This window comes from Myiozetetes cayanensis, unplaced genomic scaffold, assembly GCF_022539395.1.
Source record: "Myiozetetes cayanensis isolate MyiCay16 unplaced genomic scaffold, myiCay2020 scf5-8, whole genome shotgun sequence".
Classification (NCBI taxonomy): domain Eukaryota; kingdom Metazoa; phylum Chordata; class Aves; order Passeriformes; family Tyrannidae; genus Myiozetetes; species Myiozetetes cayanensis.
The window spans coordinates 8696552-8720312 of NW_026087742.1; the positions used below are offsets into that span (position 1 = coordinate 8696552).

General features: G+C 39.2%; 1 long non-coding RNA gene across 2 annotated transcripts; it reads left to right on the forward strand.

Annotated features, from left to right (window-relative positions):
• Positions 1-1917: 1917 nt before the first annotated feature.
• On the forward strand, positions 1918-23333 carry LOC126649263 (uncharacterized). 2 transcript variants are annotated; one of them, XR_007631000.1, is made up of 3 exons: positions 1918-1968; positions 13981-14054; positions 23240-23333. It is a non-coding gene; the product is annotated as an uncharacterized LOC126649263 (long non-coding RNA). The 2 variants fall into 2 exon arrangements; XR_007630999.1 differs by lacking the exon at positions 23240-23333 and adding an exon at positions 15215-15297 and having other exon boundaries at positions 1928-1968.
• The last annotated feature ends 428 nt before the right edge of the window (positions 23334-23761 follow it).

A 23761-nucleotide genomic window follows, 5' to 3' on the forward strand; every position in this document is an offset into this window, starting at 1 on the left:
ATTGTATTAGGCTTAAGATTATTGTAAGCAGCTCCCACAACAACTAGACAAATTGTGGGTTTTCTCCTAATTTCATCTATATTGTGTTTGTCCTAGATGCTTGGTATAACTTGATATGAAAAGGCAGAGTAAGGATTTGCCTGAAAAAAAGCACATCTTTTTGAAGTTGAGGAAATTTGCAACAGCACCTGCATGAAAGCACAAGGGGATCACAGGGAGACACCTCTGGGAGCCCCCACGTCACAGACAGGCACAAATGCCTCCATGTGCTCTCTCAAGTATGGGGACTTAGAGTCTGTTTCTCACAGTAATTTTTTTGCATACAATTTTTTTTTCCTTTATGATATTAGCATTAATATCCAGCCCAGTTACAGGTTAAAATAGTATTAATAGTACCTTATGTATTTACCAATCAAGCATGACTTTAGTTAGCAAGCTACTGCATGCAGCCCTGAACAAATTCTGGAAAGTTTCCTGTCTCTGTGTTGACACTTGAGGTGCCTGGTTATATTTTGAATATGGCACTGGCTGCTGTACCCTCCTGTGGGTGTATTTTCTTCTCTCTTGGTGCATATGGACAAAGTGCTGAGCAGTGAAACCATGGAGGCATGTAACTACAGAACTGGCAAAAGCTGGCCTTCTCTGTCCTCAACCAGCCCCTGGGATGAGGTTTTTTAGGATGTTTTGATTTATATGGGAGAAGAGAGATCACTAATTAAAGGATTGTTTAGTACTAATGACAGGGCTCGAGCAAGTTAGAGGGACATTTTCCAGAGAGCAGCCCTAAATTGTACCCCTTCTTGTCAAGCCATCAGGGGAATTTGCACAGCATATAACTTAGCTTTTCAGTTCAAAGGAGCACACACAAACAAAGGGTGGTCCCATTCATGGTTTCCTCAGAATTTCATGTATGAAAAACGAGGACATTGTTGAAATAAAAGAATTTGGATGCGATTATTTTCAAAACCTGGTACAAAGCAGAAGCAGTCTCAGTAACGTCAGAGGAGCTATTCTGATATAAAATAAGTGTGATATATTCTGATATAAAATAAGAGGAAGACTGAAGGCAGAACTGTCAAATTAGTTTTGTTTATTCTTATAGTGATAAAAGCTCATGACTACTCATCAGGCTTTGAAGAAAGACATTCCTAGTGAATTTATTAGTGAAAAGCAGGTGCTTGAGTTTGTGGTCTTCCCTAGGCAAACATTTTCTGCTAAAATTCCTGAACGACTCACAGATGAAAGGATTCATTCTGGTAATAATATACTCATGTGCCTGGCAATAATGATCATTTTAGACTGTTGAGAGTCTATGAGGATCAACAGGACAAATTCTTCAAAAGAAGAAAGCACAGTTCAGCTATGATAAATTAAAGTCTGTTTCCTCTTTTAAGATGAGTTATTACAAATAGGAGGAGAATATTAGATGGTGATATTAAACTTGAATGTTACTGTTTTGTTTTTTTCACTTATAAGCATATTTTTTGTCTTGAAAACCTATCCAACTGAGTGGTTTTGTGCTATTTCCATTTCTTCCCCATCTTTTAGCACAGTCTTCCTTTGGTGGCTCTGCATGGAATAGAGGCTTCCTATTCTGATGTAGGGCACAGAAGCAGTGAAAACTCTCCTACATACAGGACACTTAAATTCTTCTGTAATGCTGTAGGAAGGAATAACTCATCGGGCTATTAACAGCTAGTAAAAACAGAGTAAAATCCTTATATCCTCTGCTTTTGATTGGCCAGTGCAAAATTCCATATAGTGTCAGTATAGAGGAGAGGAAAGCAAACTGATTACTTTAATTAAACTGTCCTTGGAGGACAGGAGGTTGCTGTTCCTTGGTCAGCTCAGCTTTATCTTCTTATCTGAATTGTGTCTACACAGATCTGCACAAATCTGCTGAAAGTGAAGCCTGGTGACTGAAGTACGAGTTCAAACTCGATTCATCTTGGGTGCATCTGTTTCGTGGTAAGTGTTTTGATGAGTGGGAACGGGAAATGTTAACACCTTGTAAGATGATTTGCTATGTGAGAAAACTCCACTTCTCAGCAAGATAAATAGCAACCCATCCAACTTTGCAACTGCCAAAGAAGTCTCCCAATAGCCTGGGGAGCAGAGAAGGTAGGTTGAACTCCAGTGTACCTAAAAATAATGCAGGAGAGCTGATGATTTGTCACAATGCCTACGGATTACCAGAAGTTTCATTCATGGCCAAAAAGCCTTCGAGACTGAAGCAGTTATCTCTTAGAAGTACCTGTCAAAGACACTGAAGTCTATTTATCCTTTACTACATTTTAGGAACATCTTGAATTGTCATATTCCACCTGTTCTCACAACCACAATGTTTTTCACTAATCAAAACCCATCAGATTTGTAGCCTCAAGGCACGATCAAGGTGTCAAAAAGAATTTGATTTTTACCACTTTATATTCCTCTGAAGTGCAGATGACTCTGACTTGGCAGCAGTATTCCATGCAGAAGCAAATTCTCAGGGCTTCCAGGTACGATAAATGGTCCTCAGCGGAGAGTTTGTGTAATATATCTGGATTTAACATTGATGAAGTAAGCCAGAAAGATTACACTTTGCAATCACAGAGTGTTTGATGAGAGAAGACTAGGAGATACAAAGCATAATTAATATAACAAAGAACAGGTACATTTGGAATAAAATAACTTTTTTTTTATAGTTAAATATATCCTTTTAAGTAGTATGGGTGAAGCTCTTGCTCAGCTGTCTGTAAATTTTATTTTGAAAAGTCATTCAAGCCTCAACCTCAGCAAAGTCAATAAGCCTCTTGACCAAGAGCCAAGAGTTTTTTGGCTGTGACTGTCAGAAGAGACTGGATATCTCTTCTAACAGTCTGTAGAAAATACCTAGGCTGTGATATCAGACACAGACTTCAACTTCTAGGAGTCTAGAAGAAGTCAAAGACAAGCTATTGCCTCCATATTCATTGATATTTTGAAGTAGACAGAATTTGTAGACAGAATGCACAGAATTTTCTGCATTTGAAGTTTTTGACAATATTTATTAGTATAGACAATTTTGGTGAAAATGACTGTTGTTGAATCTTTTATGCTTTCTACCTACTTAATAGCTCTCATAAAACCTGCACTTTGAAATTTTTTAAATCCCCTGCAGTTCCCTGTCCATCAAATACATATTTGCAAGAAGGTAATTTCTGATAATAGTGTATTTACTCTACAGTTGATCTCACTGCTACATGTATTCCAAATCATTAATTATACCTTTTTCGCAGCACCTAATTTCCAGAGGCTAAAATTTCATGGGAAGCTTTATTATCAGCATATAACATTTCTTCTCTTTGCTTGATATTTGCTGGTGCCATTTTCTGCCTCCTTTACGAGAAATACCAAGGGTGCTATTTTGCTTCAGTTACTTGTTTATTTTTGAGCTAACTAAATGTTTAGAGTTTACAGAAGAGAAAGAAATGTCTTCAAACAGCTTAATTGATAGCATAAATGCAGCTCAATAACCCTTATTCCTGTCCCTAGCATTTTGCCCGAATGTGTATTTTTGGCTATTGAAGCAATTGAATTTCTCCTTTCCTCAGAGTTTTCCAGTATGAGGTGTCTAGATGTTAATGATAGAGCACTACAGGAATCTTTCTTCCAGAAGGTATATCCCTCAAACAGCTTTGAATCATACATTTTAATCTTTCTGGGTTCAGGTGGTCAGCAGGCTATCTATTTCAGCCCCCATGCTTCATTATCTGAACATTAGAGTAGTGCTGGAAAGAGGTAGACCCCCAATGAATCTTATGAAAATATTGCAGTGTTCAAATGCATTATATTATTGGTATTAATAAGATGAAAAAAATTAGACAGTACAAAGCACGCAATGACATTTTTCAATTCACGAAAAGAAGCTTTCTTCAGAATATATCTAAAGGAAAATATGACAGCAGGGAAACAGATCTAAAGAGAGTTTCTTTGTGAACCAAAGAGTGATGGTAAAGAATGTAGAGCCTGGGTTAAAATACGTAGGTGAAATGGCTACATATTTCACATAAACAGAAGAAAAGTCTGCATCAAGGTTGCCAGATGATATGTTTTCATATGGAGATGGTCTGCTAAATGAAAGTCCATCATGTTACAGAGGTGCAAAGATTCAAAGAATAATTGAAGCATTTCTATTTATGAAAGCACATAGCATTTCACTCTCTTTAAAAAAGGCTGGAGCCCTCTTTACTGGGAGGGATCATATTGCAACAAAGCAAAAAAAATGACAGAGAACTTAAGTCAGAAAATGGGACTAAAGACTATAAAAAAAAATTGTTTCAGTTTAGCACAGTGCACATAATACAAAGCTGAGGAAAATGTGTATGGTACCTAACACATTTAATGTGGTTAGTAACGAGCTTCTGGATATTTGTGTTGGATAGCAGTACTGGGAAAGGTGGTGTGTAATTTCTGTCTGCCAGGGAAGGCAGAGAGGCTCTGTCCCCTGTACTGGCAATTGAGTCACTCCTGAGGCTATGAGACCTTTCCCATCTTAGCTCCAGGAAAGTGGCAAGGGGAGCAAGGCCAGTTCTTTAGCAAATCATTTGTCTTTTTGTAGTCATTAAATCCTGCTGTTAAAGGCAACTGCTGGAACAAGAAGGCAAAATCTTAGCATATTAACAAAACAGCCACTGTTTCAATGCCAATAAGCAATAGCAAGTCCTGGGTCACCAGCTTTCTTGTATTCTTCTATGTGACAAAGGATGATGAAAATGTTTTCTTATAGATTGCTCTACAATGAAAACTTTTTCTGGCTTGGCCAATTCCATATGTATTTCTTCACAGTGCTTCTCTAACAATGAAAGCCTTCCTGTTGAAGCCACTATGGCATAATTTGAGAAACATATGTAAGCAATACTTATTGGAAGTTCATTATTGTCAACAGGAGTTGTGAGTGCAGCACAATGTTTTCTTAGAGTATCTATAACAGTGAAGCATGCCAGACTTCAAACAATGAGGAGACTTCAACTAACCAGTATTTGTTCTTATACCAAATATCTTTTAAGAGTTTCTCAAAATCCTTAAATGGTTTAGGAGGCAAAAAGTATACCTGTTGCAATTTCAAAGCAGTTTAATCGTATTTGTAAATGCTATCTGCTCAGCTATATGGTTTGGTATTAAAATTCTACTGCTCTTATCTGAAAAGATACCAGCACTGTAGAATAGCCAGTACTCCCCAGTACATGTGAGGATAACTCTTAATGTCTTCTGTCTCTTCTGTCACTGTTGAATGTACTAGTAAAGAAGAAAAGACAAACATAAACATTCCATAAAGAAGCTTACACAAAGCTCAGGCCTCTAATTCAACAGTTCATATGTAGGTACTCCCTTACTGAATGGTGCAATGAAGAAAATAATGCAGCAGAGAAGTCACAGAATGTGATAAAATACAGGAATATTTTATGATATACTAATAGGACTGATTCAGTCAATAAATTGTACCTAATGGTGCAGTTGCTCATCTTTCAGTATCATTGAGGAGAGTTTTACCAAAGTAACTTTATTTAGTCCACAGAATTCCTACAAAATCAGATTAACACAAAGGGCCTGTGCAAATGAGTTATCACAAGTCCTTTGCACTTCACAGTGTACAGCAAGTACACACACTCATACATCCCAACCACTGACTGGGCAAGAAACTGGACAAAAATAATGACTATTGACATTAGAAATTGGAAATCTTTCTTTTTCTGTTTGCCTGCTATTGAGTGGGGTAAAATGGCAATCCCAGCTATTGGTGTGTAAGTATAACTACTAATTCCACTGCTGTGCTGAACTGGGGGCAAAATGGGAATGGCTTTGATCAACGTAAATAGTGCTTTGCTGTGCTTCACACAGTCACAATATTTACCCTGCTTGTAGCCTTCCCTGGTGACAAACCTAAAAGAACCCATATATACTAAGCATACTTTAATAAGGGCTAAGTTGTATTTTATTATATATATATGGAAACTACATAAAAGCCTCTGTCGAAGAGCTTGGGTCATGAACAAAAGGTGGCACCAAAGCTAAAGGTAGAGGAGACAACCTATTTCAGACCCAGCTGGAGTGGTGGAAGTCTGTACTGACCTTTTGCTAGAGGGTAATGCTCTGAGAAGGTCAGCCCATGGACCACAATGTGAAAGCACTCCTTTGTCCACCACAGTGTAAATGTAAGGAGCTGAGTGTCAATGGTTGTGGTACGGGGAAGTGTCTGGGTTTTCAAGGCAGAAGTGATACCTGTGTGCCCTTTTGCAGCCCCATTTTCTATGCACTGGTTGCAAACACAGGAGGTGGGTGGTGGCCGGCAATCCAAGTCATGTATTTTAGAAGTAGTCAGGAGACAGGGAGATAAATCTACCCTGTTCCTGGATGAGAGGAAAGAAAATTCTCTTGTAAAAGAGATTGTTGTTATTGTTGTAGTTGGAGAAAGAGGACTTTCCTCTAATAGAGAAGCTGTTAAGGAACAGGCTTGGAAATGGTGAGGAAGGAAAATGATTGTTTTCCTTTTGTCTTCTAGTTCTGGGGAAGTAATTCTTTATGAGAATTTTTTTTTTTTAAATGGCTAATCTATTCAATTATTATTATATGTAATTCTTCTCAGCAGTTAAGGTATAATGTCCCTTTTTTATAAATTGAAATATGATGCTGTTAAAGTGCTACTTAACTAAGTTTACTGGCAATATTACTATTACAATCATTTGAACAAGACAAAAATCAAAATTTCCAAGAAACAAAATCGTAGTGTGTTACAATACGAGGTTATCAATTATATTAGTCATTTACCAAAGGTTTACAGTTGGTGAAAGGTCTCTCTGTCTTGAGGAGCAACCTCAAGAGGTGTCCCAGCTCAAGGGGAGATCACCATAAACACCAAGGAAGTCAGTCGAAAGTTAGAACACATTGGGCTTCTTTGCCCCTTCTTAAACTTGGTAACAGAAGAAGGGATAAAAGAGCTTGAACACTGATATTATATTAAATAAATGCTCCATGTGTCAAGTATAAAGTTGTAACAAAAAATGTTTGGATTTCGGTGACTTGGTAAAAAAATCTTTATTTTGATTTGTTCCCAGGCACTTTTCAATCCATCTGTGAACAATGAACCTTTAGTATTAACAGGACACTACACAGCATAGTTTTTTCTTTATAACAGTGTAAAAGAATACAGAAGCATTTTGGGGAAAAAAATGAACGCAAGCTTTGAGTGTTTTATCTGGCTCTGCTCCAAAACAAATGGAGCACATGGAGGGCAGTTACTCTGGGGTGCTGAGAATAACTGTCAGATTTGGAGTACTGAATGGTCTTTGTTCAACTCCTACAAGATATACTGAAGGGAGATTATATATGTAGGATATACTTGCATGTTATGTGTGTATATACACTGCTGGTTGTTCCAGGAGCACATTAAAAAGTGAGAAAAGCAGAAGATGATATCATCTTATTTTCCACTGAATGTTTCTAGTCAGCATTTTCTGGGGTAGAAATTGGTGGTCATACATTGTTGAAGCCCCCACCTGTTCCAATTACTTCTGTCTGAAGCTGATTTTGAAGCTGCTGCACACAGAAACATGAAGTAACCTCTGTGGCTTCTGTGGTGGAAGGAGAAAAATTTCTAGCTTAGCCCAATGCTCATGTTTTCTGTATAAATGAAGTTAAAATCTCTATATTAACATTGTTATGGATTCTGGAGCAGAAACAGGTTAGGAGGCTTTAAATGAAGGTTATCTGCCAGGAGGATGGGATGTTGTTCATGACAGCTCTACACCTCTTATTTCTTTCCATGATTTTTTCTAGTTAACTGCGGAGATCCAACAATGAGACCCACTGCTATTCTTCTGAAGAGGACTGTAATCTTACACCGTGATTAATTTTTTTTCTTTGTATTTGTTTTTGTTATTTACCTTGGTGTTGTTGGGCAAGGGTGGTATACTGAAGTCAGTACAAGGGAGTCATGCTAGTGTGGCAACCCGTGTGTAATACATTGCTGTTTCTGCTCAATAAAATGTATGTGCTTTGCTCTCTTTTTTAATGGCCTGTCCATTAAAATGGCCTTAATATTCTTCATGGGTCTGATTTGAGATAGTTTTTAAAATCTAAATACTAGAAAATGTATTCCCTCCTTGATCTGCTTTAATGGAAGTTGTGCCTAAGGATGAGAGGACAATAGATCTTCGTGTGTCTGAGTGAGATTACTCCTTTGGAGATTCAGAAGGGTGATTTGTCTTTAAAATGATGTTGTTTAAAACTGCTTTGTTTGTTTCTTAAATGCAATAAGCCAGAGACCTTAGCTGCATAGAAGTAACCAGAATCTTGGAAAAATATTCAGGTACTTGGACATTATTTGTAGGAATCTTGGAATATGGGACTTATAGGCTTATGGTATATGCAAAAAGAAAATCTTAGAGCTGTAAATAAGGCCAGGCACAAACAGCTTCTGTCTACTTTCAAGTGTTTATTTCCTGTGTCCTTCTAACATCTGGCAATGACATAAATTCTTAAGATTGAAATGCAGCACCAGGGCTTAATTTTTCAGAGTGAATGTAGTTTAAATTACTTGCTGTAAATGCAAGAAAATACCAAAATGAACAGCAAGAAAACATAAAAATTAAGCAACCAGTTACCAGGATGCTCCAGTGCTCTCTCTGCAATAAAGTATCAAGCTTAGAAGTGGTCTTTTAGTCTGGTGGGTTATGTCTTCGTAGGAGGAACTGATGTGGGGTTTGTTTTAATGTCTTAGAGGTATTCAGAGTCCCCCCTTTTTATTGTTTACTCTTTGTTTGCTTGTCCTTCTACTGGGCACTGGTGAGGCAACACCTTCAATTCTGTGTTTGATTTTGGGCCCCTCACAACAAGAAAGACATTGAGGTGCTGGAGCAGGTCCAGAGAAGGGGAATGGAGCTGGGGAAGGGTCTGGAGCCCAGATCTTATGAGGAGTGGCTGAGGGAGCTGGGGGTGTTTAGCCTGGAGAAAAGGAGGCTCAGTGGAGACTATTGTTCTCTACAACTATCTGAAAGGAGGTTGTAGCCAGGTGGGGATTGGTCTCTTCTTCCAGGTAAAAAAAGATATACAAGAGGAAATGGCCTCTAGTTGTTGCAGGGGAGATACAGGTCAGATATTAGGGAAAATTGCTCAATAGAAAGGGTTGTCAAGCATTGCAGAGGCTGCCCAGGGAAGTGGTAGAGTAACCACCCTTGGAGGTATTTATAAGATGTGCACATGTGGCTTTTGGGGACATGGTTTATTGGTGAACTTGACGCTGTTAGACTTATGTTTGGACTTGATGATCTTAAAGGTCTGTTCCAACCTAAGTGCTTCTGTGATTCCATACTTTACAAATATTCATTTTTCAGAGGATTGCCTGATTTGAAATTTGTATCCCAGCAGGAGTACTCAAAGGAGATCTTAAGATTTTTGAAATACTGATTCAGTTAAAATACCGATTCTTAAACTATCAGGTGTTACTGCCTACTGCTCTGAGAAGGAAGTAACTTTTCTTTTATTGATTGAAATCTGATTGGCTACAGCATTCACTAACATGGGGTACACACCAGCAGCTCTCCTGAATAAGATGTGGTGCACATGCATCAAAGAATAAGCAGACCAAATAGACTGTTAAATAGGTAAAATATGTCCTGTGGGGAAAGAATTAGCCCTATGTCAGTAAAATGCTGGTGGCCTTCATTATAAAATATTCTGTGTTAAATGAGTGATTTTTTTCATCAAAGAAACCTAAAAACCAAAATGGAAAGCTATTTACTTCACCAGCTGTCTGTTCTAAGAAATGTATTCAGCATAACTGTTTATTATAGTTCCCTTACAACACAAGATTATTGTACACCCTCTTCCTACCTGGTGTTAAGTTCCAGTATCAGTTCTATTGGGCCCTTCCATTTTTCAATGCTTATTTTTTTTATATATTATTGTTATTACTATAACCTGTAGGGTGCAGTTAGTTTTATTCTCCAGATACCTTATCTCTAGTCATTCCCCAGCCTAACCCCTCTACACAAACCTTTTTTCAGACCACTTCCCCTGAGATGTAAAAACGTTGTTTATGAAAACATCAGGGGGAGAACACAAGGTCTATCATTATATAAATAATTTCAGCTGTGACATGTTTTCAAAGGGAAGGCATATTTTCAAAGAGAAAACATATCAGTACCTGAATAGATTTTGGGGGGGGGAAAAAGATGTTTCTAATAGGAAGCTTTTAAAGCCTTAAGGCTGAGGTTGAGGGGGAAATGTTCCTGGAGCCCCATTTAGCAGCTAGTATGGAATAGGTCTGATTTCACATGCGTGAAACCTACTGTTCATTCACCATATAATCACTTTGGCTAGATGGAAAAAAATCAAGATGCAGATTCCAGCCTCACTGAACTGAATGTCACAGAGCCCTCTCTGCATGTGTGTCTTGCCTCTGTAAGCCCGGCCACTGCTTGTGCAGGCACGTCTTTTGTAGCTACAAAGTGAGACATCAGACAGAGGATGACATTTCCCTCTTACAGAAGTCTGTGCAAATGCTAAGGCCCATGGTACAGTACTTTCCAAGCAGGTGGTACAAGGATGCCAGCAGGAGCACATCCCAAAGGCATTCCTGCAGCACGGAATAACTCACTCAACCTGCTGGAGGCTTCGAAATGAAAGAGGGAGATACTCTGTTTTGGACAGCTGTTGCCAGGGATTCTTATTTTTTGGGTTTGTTCCATTCCACTTTAACCATTTATCAGCGTGGTCTGTATCATTTACATAGTTGATGGTGCTGGAAACAAAAACCCCAAGCTAAATTCTTTCAGTCATCTTAGCACCATTTTTCTGCTAAAAAAAAAGTACTCAGAGAATGATGAATTACACCTCTTTTCTTCTACCCTACCCTGCTGCTAATTTTTCAGTCTCCTTTGAGAACAGCAAGTGATTACTGTATCACTGACTTCTGGTCTTAAATTCGCAATTTCAGAGGGGTTCTGCTAGTCTCACGTTTTCTCAGCTACTGATATTTTGTATCTCTAGGTAAGCTCTGTTTACTAAATGCAATGCAATCCAGCAAAACTTTCATTATGTTGTACTGAACTAAACTTCTCCTGTCAGAAGCCTGTTTATTAATAACACTTTTCTATGAACTGCATTTAGAGCTAAGTGTTACAGCCATTTCCTGTGCAATAACAAAAATTTACTACCCTTTTTTTCTTTTCATTTGGCAGTGTTTTCTCTTCTCCAGAATCACAAAACTAGCCAGTTAAATCATGAGCCTTATATTTCCAGCTTATTACTGGTATCCTTTTGCCTGGAGGATACATAATAGCTTTAATTATGCCCATTGTTTACTAAGGAAACAGCAGCGTGACACCTAAAAAGCCCCTTTGCCTTATAGCTAAAGGACAAAGTTCATACAGTTGATGAAGGAACTCTGCATGCAGGTGTAAAACTTCAGTGCAGCTATTGCTCTGTTTTTACAGCTGTTGATCTTTCACACCACTCAAGCAGACCATGCTGTGCAGGAATTGATCTGTAGAAAATAACTGGGCACAGTGATCAGGTATCACTAACCTCATAATTCTGCAGCATTTCAGGGTAGTGCTCGTGTTTTCCTTCTACTTATTGTAGATTAGGTACAAAAGGAGTGAAATTGGTCTGGTTACTTCCAGTTGTGGCTTGGTTGTTGTTTTGTTCTTTGGGGTTTTTTTCTTCTTTTAATTTTTTTATTATTATTCCAGTTGTGTAATTTTTATTTCTAAGAAGATGAAATTCAGGCAATGACCTTAGAATATTTCACTCAGATCCTGATGAGGACACTGGAAAATTTCAGAAGGGAAACCTTTTTGAAATAATTTAATCCAAATCTTTACATAGCCCTGACGAATATTGTGATGGTGCTAAGAATGAGATATTAGCAGCTCAGTTGCCTGTTTGGTAGAGACTTTTCTCACTAAAATGGTTCATTACGTCATTTAGTGGTGGTGTTAAGGCCAAACAGAGAGTCTTCAAGTCAGCAAAGAACGTTTTCAGTAGAAATAATGGCTTTTGATAAGTCAAAGGGGACTAGAAAGAAAATCACGTATGGAACCAGATCATTTTTACATATGACAATGCATAGAAGGAAGTGAAAGTCGGGAACAGGGTTCCAAACCAGTCTGAAAGTGGTTCTGAAGGAGAGGGAGGATGGGATGGCCCAAAAGAGGTTGTGGAGGTTGCAGCCCCTACAGTCTCTTGGAGAGAATGGGCCAGCAGCTTCCCCAAATCCTGGGAGATGTCTTCCATCACTTGGGATAAAACCTGAGCTGAATCTTAGTCTAGGAATTAAAGCTGTTTCTGCAGAAGCTGAGGCTCCTTTCCACTGGCTCTAGCCATACAAAAGTCATTGCAGAGACAAGGGAGGGCGCTTTTTTTCTGTAATATATTACCAATAATAAACTGCAGTTCATAATAAAGCATAGTAGCATCTCTGGTGTAAAATATTATCAGGCAACTGAGTGCATTCTAAAATTAGACCCTAATGCTGCCAAATCTCATCTCTCTCTCTCTGGCTTTGGGATGTTATAAATGTAATTTATAAATGTTGTAATTTTCACAGAGGGAAATAGTACACAGATGTACATCATCACTCTGAAATATCCGGAACATTTAAGCATAGAGCTCCCATTAAAAACACATTTTTCAGTGAATCACAAGGAAAATGTTCTCTGAACTTACCTATCTCTTACAAAATTGAATCAAATTAATAATGTAAGTAGTTCAATTTTTATGTTATTCCTTGTCCATTTTATTTTAAAGCAAGAATTAATTTTTCTGAGTGTATCCTTAAAGAATGGAAAATATTATCATAGAAAGGGTTGAATTTACCTCCCACTTTCAACAACAAAAGGTCTGGGTTTTATGCTTTTACTTTTATTCATGCCATAATATTTTATGTGACTTTCTAAACTATGCAATCTTGAATATGGAAGCATCTCTAGCCTAAGGGTGGTGGGCTGGTAGCTGAGGTTGAAATAACACTTAAATCTTTTTCTCTTTCCATAATGCACAGTATTCATGCTTCATAAAATTGTTTGACACTTCTCCAGAAAAATGCAGCGTCCTGATGATGTGTCATGCTTCATTATGTCAGCAAGTTCTGCTCCTTAGAGTTAATCAAAAGGCCAGCGGAATTTTCTCACGTCTTTTTCTCGTGTGTTCCTCATGCAAATTTCTTTGCTGAAGGAAGGCGTTTTACAGCCCTCTGAAATTGCTTTTGTGAGCAATTCTGTAAATGACGAAGAGCATGATAAGGTAAAAACTATGGGATGCAGCAAGAAGGTGGCCTAGTTCTCCTGTTGTTTACACAGGTGCTCTGCTAATGCAATCCTGTTGTCCTTGGGGGACTTGTATCTACCTTGGGACCAGGCTGATTTTCAGTTATGCCACCAAAGGAGAAGCCTCCCAGCTGATCTCTGCAACTGTGACCCGTGTAGAAAGATTGCATGAGTGCAGTTCCAAAGCAGATGTAGTAATATGGTAGAAAAAAAGGACAAAGCAGTAGTAGACTTATGCATGTACTGGTGGAGGAATGTTATTTTATAGAAGGCCATAACAATGTATTCAAACTCCAGTGTTCTTGTTATTTTGGTGCTTTAGAACATCACAAGTTCCCAGTGAGAAGGTGGGGGTTACCTGTGTCACTGATGTTTGTGCATGTACTTTTCTTATTCTGCTTTGTATTTACAATGCATGTTTTTCCTTGAGTTAGTGCTGGAGCCAAAATCCAGCTTTAATCAGATATAAAAAAATCCAGCAATGCATTTTTTATGTGAGGAAGGTCAGCTTCTGTTCTTTTGAAAGCTGAGAGACTCTTCATTCAGCATTAATTAAACCTATCTCATCTCACAAGTCCTGTTGAACTTCTGATCTCTTTTCATTTTTTACTAAGAGGTGTGATACTTTTTCAGAAGTAATGAGGTCACCCTGCACGCTGACATCACTCTTTCTACCTTCCTCTTCCTGCAGGAACTGCCAGCAGAACTACCATTGTTGTGAGAGAGGAACTGTCCCTTTACATAGTGCCTGTGGATGCTGCATAGGTAAGGAAAAACTTTGTTTGCACCAAAAAGATGCCAGAATCATAGAATGGTTTTGGTTGGCAGGGACCTTAAAGACCATGTAGTTCCAACTCCTCTTTCATGGGCTAAACCAGGTAGTTCAGGGCCCATCCAACCTGGTCTTGAACACATCAACCTATCTCAAACTCATTTGTGTTTTCCTGTAAACCCAATGAGTGCAAATTTCCTTTTATGAAAACACTATTTATTTTAATTCTCATCTCTTTCAAATTATTTTTAATAGGAAGTCTTTTGTACATACTTTCTCTGAGCATCTGAGTTAAACCTCCAATTCTACTTGGTTAATAAGCCTAGCTGAGGCCTGATCAACCATTAGCTTAGGCTGAGACTGAAAATCTTAATAGCTACAAGTATCTGGAGAGAATTTGCCAATATCTGCAGTGTTGAAAGCTGCTCAGTCTCACAGTCTTGCCCCAAGCATTGGCCAGGAGGTGATTTTTGGAAGGCACCTTTAAGTTCCACCCAATTCAAATAATTAGGAATTATTTTTCTATCGATCTCAGAAGGACAAATGGGCTTTTCTTCTATAAGGGTAAAATACATTTTGCCTTTCCAAATAATTTTTTTAATGAAAAAACTCAGCCACATACAAAACCTCACTGAAAGTCAGAGTTTGTTATTTCTGCTTCTTCATCACTGAACTGTGAGTCTAGCATTTGTCAGTTCCCTGATGCTCCAGAACAGCAGAGGGAGCACAAAACACTTTGTTTTCTTTTAATTGCTCAGTGATGGTGGGATTAACTTAAAAATGACAATCACAAAGGTTGTTAGAACCCATAGGACTTCAGCAAGTTATGTATTTTTCTAGCTGAAAAACCAGAATTGGTAGTGACGGTATCTCTCATCTCCCAGAAAAATCACACACAACTTCCAGGTACTGCTTGTTTTCATCAGGAAATCTGTCTAATCTGTTTGTGTTGGGCTTGACTCTTATTTTTCAGCTGAACTTTAGATACCACATCCTTTCATCACTGCCCAAAGGTCCAAATAAGTGGTAAAATACTTGAGACTACGTGCAATTTTATACTTCAAAGTAGACTATCTTGGCTGATGTAATTCTGGAGCAAGTTAGCATCACAATCTTGTCAATTCAGTTTTTGTATCTTTTCTGCGTTATGCAGCTATGTGTGTGTTCTGCAGCTCTTGAAATATCTTCCAGCTTCAGTGCCTGAGGCCACAAGCATGCAGCACAGTTCTGTCTCCCAAAGAATGTCAAACATAATGAAAAAATGAACTTGCAAAAGAGCTGATTTGTTGTATGCCTTCCTGCTTGCTTCTCCTGCCTGCTCTTTTTGCTTTCCCCGGTTCTCCTAGGTTTTATTTTCTGCTTTTGGAACTGTATCCAAGGCCTCCTCAGAATGAATTGCTTTTAAAAAGCTTCCTCATAATGAGGCTTGTCACACAGATGAATGGAGCATTGCTGAACTCTCACAATGTGGCACAGGCTGACTCAACCTTTCGATGCTCGCTCTCAGAATTAGCATTCTTGTCTAACAATGGTTCTCGCCCCTTCTCTTTCTGCTGCTGAAGATTGTGACCTGATATATTCAAGAAATCACACTCACAAAAATGAATGGAAAGTACGAGGATTAAAGTGAAGGTTAACCTTATAGAATAGGAGAACTTTAGAGTCGGGCTGTCTTCCTTATCCATTGGACCTAAGAATTGTAGTTGAAGCAGAAGAGTGAGTGATCTTGCCTTCTGTGCCAAAGGTGAAGGCAGCTTTCCTCACAAGGGGCAAAGCCTGCATGCTTTAAGAGTAACTTCAATGAAGCTACTTCATGGCTGAGGCAAACGGGGTTGGGCCACTGATACAACTCTTCTGCTTTACCAAGCGGGACAGAAGCTCTCAACGTCTGTTGAACTCCTTGTGCCCCTTCAGACCTCTGAGCAGACGAATCGTGAGGGGAAAAAGGAGATGTGAGATACCTGCTTTGAACTGGTGGATGCTGGAAGAGTATAGGCTGGGCTTGAAAGCCTTTCTGCCAATTTGTCGAAGACAGGAGAAGTAATTAGAATAAAAGAGGGCAGCCTCGCTGCCTGGAGTTCTGGGAACTAAACAGTTCTCACTGGAGCTCAGACCCAAATTACTGCTGCTGAGCAGCCCTAGGGGTTGTGTCTCCTTGTGTCTGTCCCAGAGTGCAGCTATCTTACAAGTAATGCAGAGTTTTTGAGGGCAGCCTTCTTCCCAAAGGCGGCACAGTGAAGAAGAAAAAAGAGTGAACATGTATCTGAAATCCTGAATTTCTATTTTGCATAAAATCTTAAACTTGCAAAGAAGGGAACAAGAGATAACTGAAACAAAGAGAAGAGGGGAATGGAAGGGGAAAAAGAAAAGGTCATCAAGACTCCAACTCAGCATTACTACTGAAATGTCCAGTGGAATGGAAACTCAACTTCTTTTTCTTTCTTTCTTTCCTTTTTTTTTTCTTTTTTTTTTTTTGGAATAATCACAGTGACTTCTTATTTAAACCTTTAGAAATTATGTGTGACTCTCCATGCTGATCTGATAAACTTGCATTTACACTTTCAGCCAGTTATGAGTGCTGGAAGATCCTAGTAGTCCCAGCTCAACTGAGTCTCTGATGTGTTGGGTGGTAGGCAGATATCCTCTGTGATCAGAGTGTAAAATCTGATGGCTACACAAATTCTTTTCATGTCTTGGCTTCTTCTGCTTAATATTTTGCAAAAGAGAACAGTCTAGAAGCATTGTGTATGGCAGACAACAGCACATTTCTTCCATTAAATCTTAATCCCAGTTTGCACTGGTGACCTTGTGCAATCTTTGAAAACCTCCACTGCTTCACTGATTAAGCTGATGGACTGACAATTTTCTGCTTTCTATGCAAAAAATGCATAACACCTTGCTTGATTACAGATACAATTGCACAGAATTATTAGCATTATGGAGTAGAAATTATGAAAGTGCAATTTATGATCATCTGGCTCCCAGACAATTGTTCTTTACAAAAGCAAGAGAATATTTTGGGGGAAAAAATAAATTGGAGGAGCAGGGTAGCTGATGATCTCATATTCAATTCCACTTTAGGCAGAAATAAAGCATATAAAATTTAGCCCAGAATGATTAACATTCCTGGGGTTATAAACTAACTGAAAACCAAATGCTATGAAGGAAATTATTAGACAACCTTAATTAAAAACATCACTACCAGCTCTCCACATAATAAATGCACTTGATCTGAGTAAAAGAAAATGAAGTTAATGGTGAATAAACATTTGAAATAAAAGGAAAATTTTACAACTTAGTCCTGGGGGGAGACTTTTCTCCCTCCCCTCCCCATAGTCCCTGCAGCCGCATTTCAGCCAGTGGTAGTGGATAATCATAAAACTACTTAATTTGGGAAGGACGTACACACCCACCCTGTCACAAAGAGGAAAAAATAGAGCAGAAATACCAATTATCCCTAAGTTAGATGAGGAAGGAGAAGGACAAGTGGCAGAAAGGCTGGACTCCCTGCCAGCTGGAGGAAGGCAGATGAGGGGCCAGGCAGGGCAGGGAGCTGACCTGACACCCCTGTTTGGGAGTGAGCCAAGCCTGGCTGCAGCGGTGAGCAGGACCCTGATGGGGAGCACTGGACAGGTTCAGCCTTAGAGAGGTCCAGGCTGGCTAAAGCAGAGGTCAGGCTGAACAAATTTGATTAACTTCTCCTCGGAAGGGACAATGACAGCTGACAGGAGTGCCACAGCAGACGTACTCTCCTTGGATTTCAAGAAGGCTTTTGCCGTGTCACGGCTTCAAAGGCTGGTTTTAAAAACTGGTGTTGCTGGCAAGATTTTACTAGTTATATCAGCACCAGAGCAAAGGAGAAAGGTTGAAAGCTCATTTAGCTTTCATGCTGTTCACCTTGGCAGCGACCCTTTAAAATAAAAAATAGTTTTAAAATAGACTTTACACTACTTGCAGCTGTAAGTACTGTCTATACTTATACAAGCAAAGGAGGCTGACTTCAGTCAGAAAGATGAGCTTGATAGCTTTAATTAATTCTTAATAAAAGAAAAATAAAACAGATGAAAGAAGCCAGCTCAAGAATTCAGTAGTAAGCCAAGAATTTAATACTTATGGTCTGAGTCTTGTAAGCACAAGCATCAGAATAAATTTATTTCCATGTGTGAAAATCAATGGTCTTTGTCATTGTAATTAAAACCGTACTTGAAAGTATAACTATTTTCATTGGGGGATGTTTTGCCTGCTTGTTTCAGCAAAAGTTATCCCACCACTGGCAGTTTCAGGCTGCACATAAGTTATCAAAGCACAATGGCATTACTTGTTTTCTTGTCGAGGTGTTGGCTGTCCAAGCACATCCCACATCAGGACAGCATCTTGCAGCTGCTTTCATAGAATCATCAAATCATAAAAACATCTCTGGGAAGGGACTACTGAAGGTCTTTTAGTCACACCCCAGCACAAAGCAGGACTGTAGCCACTGCGGGATCAGGTCAGCTCTGTCTAGATCTAGCTGGGCTGTGAAAAGCTAATTTGCAGATTTTACATTCTCTCCATGCAATGTGCTCCAGTGCTGTACTACCTACCCAGTTTTGCTGTTGTTTCTCTGGTTTCCTTTTTTTTTTCTCTTTTTCAATGTTTACCTATAGTGCTTGATGAAGAGGGATCCCTGGGCACTAAATCAGAGAGGGGAAACCTTTATAAAATCTAGACCCATTGTTTTCTAACTCAGAAGTGTGTTAAGGCTGGATTGTCAGCACTGAGTAGAATTTGTTGCCTTTTGTTGACTTCATCCATCCTAATATTGTTGAGGGTTTTTTTTGGTTTGTTTTGTGTTCTTTTTTGCTACTTAATTATTACAGTGCATTGTCTTGGGTCTATTTGAGGCTGAAAAACAAGACTTTAATGATAAAATACAGAAAAAAAGACAGGCTACTCTTGTCACTGTCAGCAAATAAATAGCATTAATCTGTCTTCATTACTGCCATGCATGGTGTAACACAAGAGTCCACCAGGTGGGAAGAGGTATAATATCTTTTAGCCACTCTGAGCGCTAAGAATTAAGCTGAAACTTAAACTGAAAATTTTCCTTTGATCAGCAAAGAATCGTGACAGTCATTTTGTCTTCAGAAGCTCTTTGACATCTTTCCATTAGGATACTGAGAGTGACCAGAATGGTCTGACCTGACCTGTCATCACCAGTCCTTGATGGGAGGGAGGTTCCTCACTACCATTTGTGCCTTTGGGAACTCTGCCTTGTCTGTGCTCTGTAGTGGGATGCTGATTCCAGCTGGAGTTATATCTCTTCCCTGGTATATCATATAGAAAGATGAAGTTTTAATTAGCACGTAGTTATGTTTTAGAGTGCTTCAGAACATGTCATATCCTTAAAGGCTTTCAGCAAATGGATGTTCAGTTCCCCCCTCCCCACCTCAAAAATAAGTTATCCCAGCAATCTGTGCTAAGTGTTTTGAAAATAAGGGTTGAACACACACAACTAGATTATGTGGCAGTGTAAATCAGAACTGTGCAATTGACTTCAGTGATTTACATTATCTGAAGATCTGGACTATTAATTATTGGAAGCCTACCTTTTTAAAAGCAGTTTTTTAGTCACTGTGACATCTAGCCATCTGGCTTCAGTTTCCCTTGGTATGCACTTTCAGGCATGAATACTGGGAAGCTTTTTTAAATATGCAGATTACCCAGGCAGTGTGTGCAGGAGGTGGTGATAGACACAGCTTTGTTTGCACAGCTTTTTTCTTTGCAAAGTTGTCTTGGTTAAACTTTGTATACCAGTCAGTAATGGATTTGATTCGCTGGTCTCTTTACTATGGCTTTTTACTACTGTTGAAGATTTTACCTGATGAGATTAGGAAAAGAAATGTCCTGGCTAATTTGAATATCTGCCACAGTAACCAGTTTCACTGTGATGGCAGAAGGAGAGATTATTTAGATAGCACCTGTGTACTTGGCGACTTTTGGTAGTCTATTGCTCTGACACATCTCTGTACAACATAAGTCTGATCTGTTTTGGGAAGAATAATGGATATTGAAGCAGTATCCATATAGAAAATATCCTAATATTTCTTAATGCTTAATGATGTCACCACTCATGTTGATAAAGTCTGAAGGCAACTCATTTAACTTGATTAGGAATTGAGGGATGATTTGCATATACCACTAACTGAAAAAAAACAAAAACAAAAAAAAAGATATCTGCAAAGCTTTTTTGACAACCTCAGTTTTGTATAGTCTGTGACATCTCAGTTAGACTCAGCTATTTCATCAAAGGTAATGATTTATGGTTAAACAGTTAAGTTTGAGTTCCTTAAGACCTTACCTAGTAAATGCATTTCCTGTTGTCACTGTAATTTTTCTCTCATGCCAGTTTAAAGCAGTTATTGAGTTTCAGTAGCTTAGACTCTTATACATGTTACTAATTCAGCAAGAGAGATGTATGTCTGTATGGAGAAAAATACCCCAGATGTTGTTAAGACCCTCTTCATCCCAAAACCTCTGGCAGCATTGAGAAATCTCTGGTGTTGATGTGTGCAGCTGAATTTCCCAACTCAGCATGTGCATCTAACAAAACCCATCATCAGCCAATTGGAAGTCTGATTTTCAAGGACCATTGAACACCAAACATTTCTAGGGAGCTGCAATTACAGAAACAATTGTGTTAAATAACTTTGGACTGATGGTGTGTGAACATTAGCCCTCCCAACTTTCCTTTTCTTATTTTGGTTGGAATCTGACAGTGGACAGGGTTATGTTAGGAATACTTTAGGGAGTGTTGATATGCTTCAGAAATTCTGGTATTTCTTCATCTATCTGTGATTTATGCATGTGTTTTATGAGTCCATAGGCTGAACAGTGTCATATTTGCAGTTGTGTTTGATGTTGGGAAGAAAAGGGCAGGGTATGTTTTACTGAAGGTGAAGCATCTTAAACTCCCCTCACATAATTCCAATTCCACTTTCAGTCATAGCAGTGTAAGTCAGGAGGTGCAGCATATTTCACATTTCTGTAGTGCTGGACATATGTCAAATATATGAGGCAGTTTACCTAGGACAAGTAACAGGCTGTATCAGAAAATCCACCTTTTTTACTAACCCTGTGAATTGTTCATTTTACATTTTTAGTTGGTATAGTGGAAAGTGTTAACATTTATATTACAGTGAGACCAAAGGGTTCAACTCCCCCTTAGGTGTCCTACAAAGCATGTGAACAGCATTAAGTTTTTGGTCTGAGACTGGTCAATTGATACTGATGCCCAGGCAAGGGTTGTGCACTCATGTGCCGTGCTGACCACCAACATCACCAGAGTGCTCGGGGTCACTGCACCTCTTTATTCAGAGTATCAACACAGGCTGGGAGAGGAGCAGATCAAGAGCAGCCACAGGAAAGGACCTGGGGGTGCTGGTGGGTGAGAGGCTGGACATGACCTGGCCATGTGCACTGGGAGCCCAGAAACCCCCCGTGTCCTGGGCTGCATCCAAAGCAGTGTGGGCAGCAGGGGAGGGAGGGGATTCTGCCCCTCTGCTCTGCTCTGGTGAGACCCCACCTGCAGTGCTGCCTCCAGCTCTGGGGTCCCAGCACAGGAAGGACATGGACCTGTGCAAGCAAGTCCACAGTAGGCCACCAAGATGATCAGAGGGCTGGAGCACCTCTCCTGTGAGGAAAGGCTGAGAGAACTGAGATTGTTCAGCCTGGACAAGAGAAGGCTTCGGGGTGACCTAATTGAGGCCTTTTCAGTACCCGAAGGGAGCCTACAAGAATAATGGAGAGAGACTTTTTACAAGGTCATGTAGCAACAGGACAAGGGGGAAAGGTTTCAAACCGAAAGAGGGTAGGTTAAGATTGGATGTAAGGAAGAAATTTCTTACTGTGAGAGTGGTGATGCACTGGAACAGGTTGCCCAGAGGAGATGCCATGCTTACAGGTAACCCATCCCAGTTGTCTACCCCAGTGAAAATACAATGCAAACATTGCCTGACCTCTGGAGGCAGGCAAATGATCCCTGGTTTAAAACTGCAAACTGGCGACCTGCAGTGAGCACAGAAGAGACTTGGAATATTTGCTATGTAATATGAATATTGCCACATAAACATAAGGTAATCCAGCAACTTTAACAGGTACTTCTCCAATCCCACTCAAGCACAGTGGAAATGCAGACTAAATTGTGCAAACCAAACCTCCACAAAATGATACATAAATGTTGATGTATTGTGACAAGGTAGTTAACAAAGTGGAAGGATGAACACCTGTCTCCTGCATATGGATTGGCAGGTACAGTGAAGACTTGGAGTACATGAAGGCTTATGGAGAAGCTTGCAGAATACTGACAGCATAAAACCTCTCCCCAGCCTTATTTCTAAAACTGGGCTTTTTCCCACTGTTATTCTGGAAGGATGAACTGATTCAGGAGGACAAGGCAGTTTCTGGCATGCCTATCTGGCAGCAGAGAGTATTTCTATTCTGATCACAGAATGGAAATGATTATGATTTAAAGGTAATATTTCTAGAAGTCAGGATTGGAAGACCCAGAGGGAAAACAGTGAAGGAATGCAAAAAGTGAGGCTGTCATTCTAATAAGAAATATTTAGTTAATAAATAAATATATTACATTTGGATATGTTGCATGGTAAATTATTACCTAAAACCAACAGGTGATAAAGAGGTGTTCTGTGTTGTTTTATTTTATTTTTCCACCTCTGATACTGTAGAAAGAAATGCTTATGTTTATTAAAATTAAAAAAAAAAAAAAAAGAAAAGAGAGGGGGAGAGAGATTTTAAGAAATTGCTCGCTAATTTGTTTGGAATTATATCCAGATATTTCAGTTGAAAACAGAAAACAACTTCTTCCCTTTTTGACAATGTTAATATTAATTCTACCTTTCATATGTGCATATAGTAGAAGCAAACTCCTGGTGAGTCAAAGATTACATGAAGCCATTGAGGGAAGAGATAGGAGACTTAAAAAAATGGTAGTTCACTTTGTTGGGCTGAATTTTTGTTCTCATTCTTGAGTGCTATTACGTCCTTTAAAAAACTCATATGAGAAAGATTTGAAATTAGAGAACTTCTAAACTCAGAACAAATAGTAGTGTCTACAAGTACTGAATAGATAATAAATTTATGCCCTTTGTCACACTTTTGCTGACCCTCTTCTCTTGAGTTCTCAGGTGCAACATGAGCGAGGGGAGGAGATTTTCTTAGCAATATGAACACTGGAAAATTCTCCCTGGCAATATCAGCACTTCTGCCTTAGTTCATCTTCAGCTCATGGTAGAACAACAGCAAGGTGAGCCTGGGGGAAAGCCTCCTACTTCTGATCACTACAAATAAGATTTCAAAAGTTTGCTGTTCTTAAAGGCATGGGATCAAAGCAGTTGAGTGGTGCTGGTAAATAAAACGAAAACTTTTCTAAATGTAAGTAGCCTAGGCTGTGAAATGCAACAGCCATTTAAAGCCTTCCTTTCCTCTCCCCATATACAGAATGAGAGCCATGCATGGCCAAACTGAGCTGCATGTGACTGCACAGGATTTCCACTGCTGTGCTAGAGGTCAAGCCACATGCATTTTGCTTTCCAGAGTACAACCATCCCTGATTCTGAGTGATAATGGATGCCTGTGAAGAACAATGGAAATTTAAACAGTACAAACCTATTTGTTTTCAAGTAGGTCATAGATGAGTTTT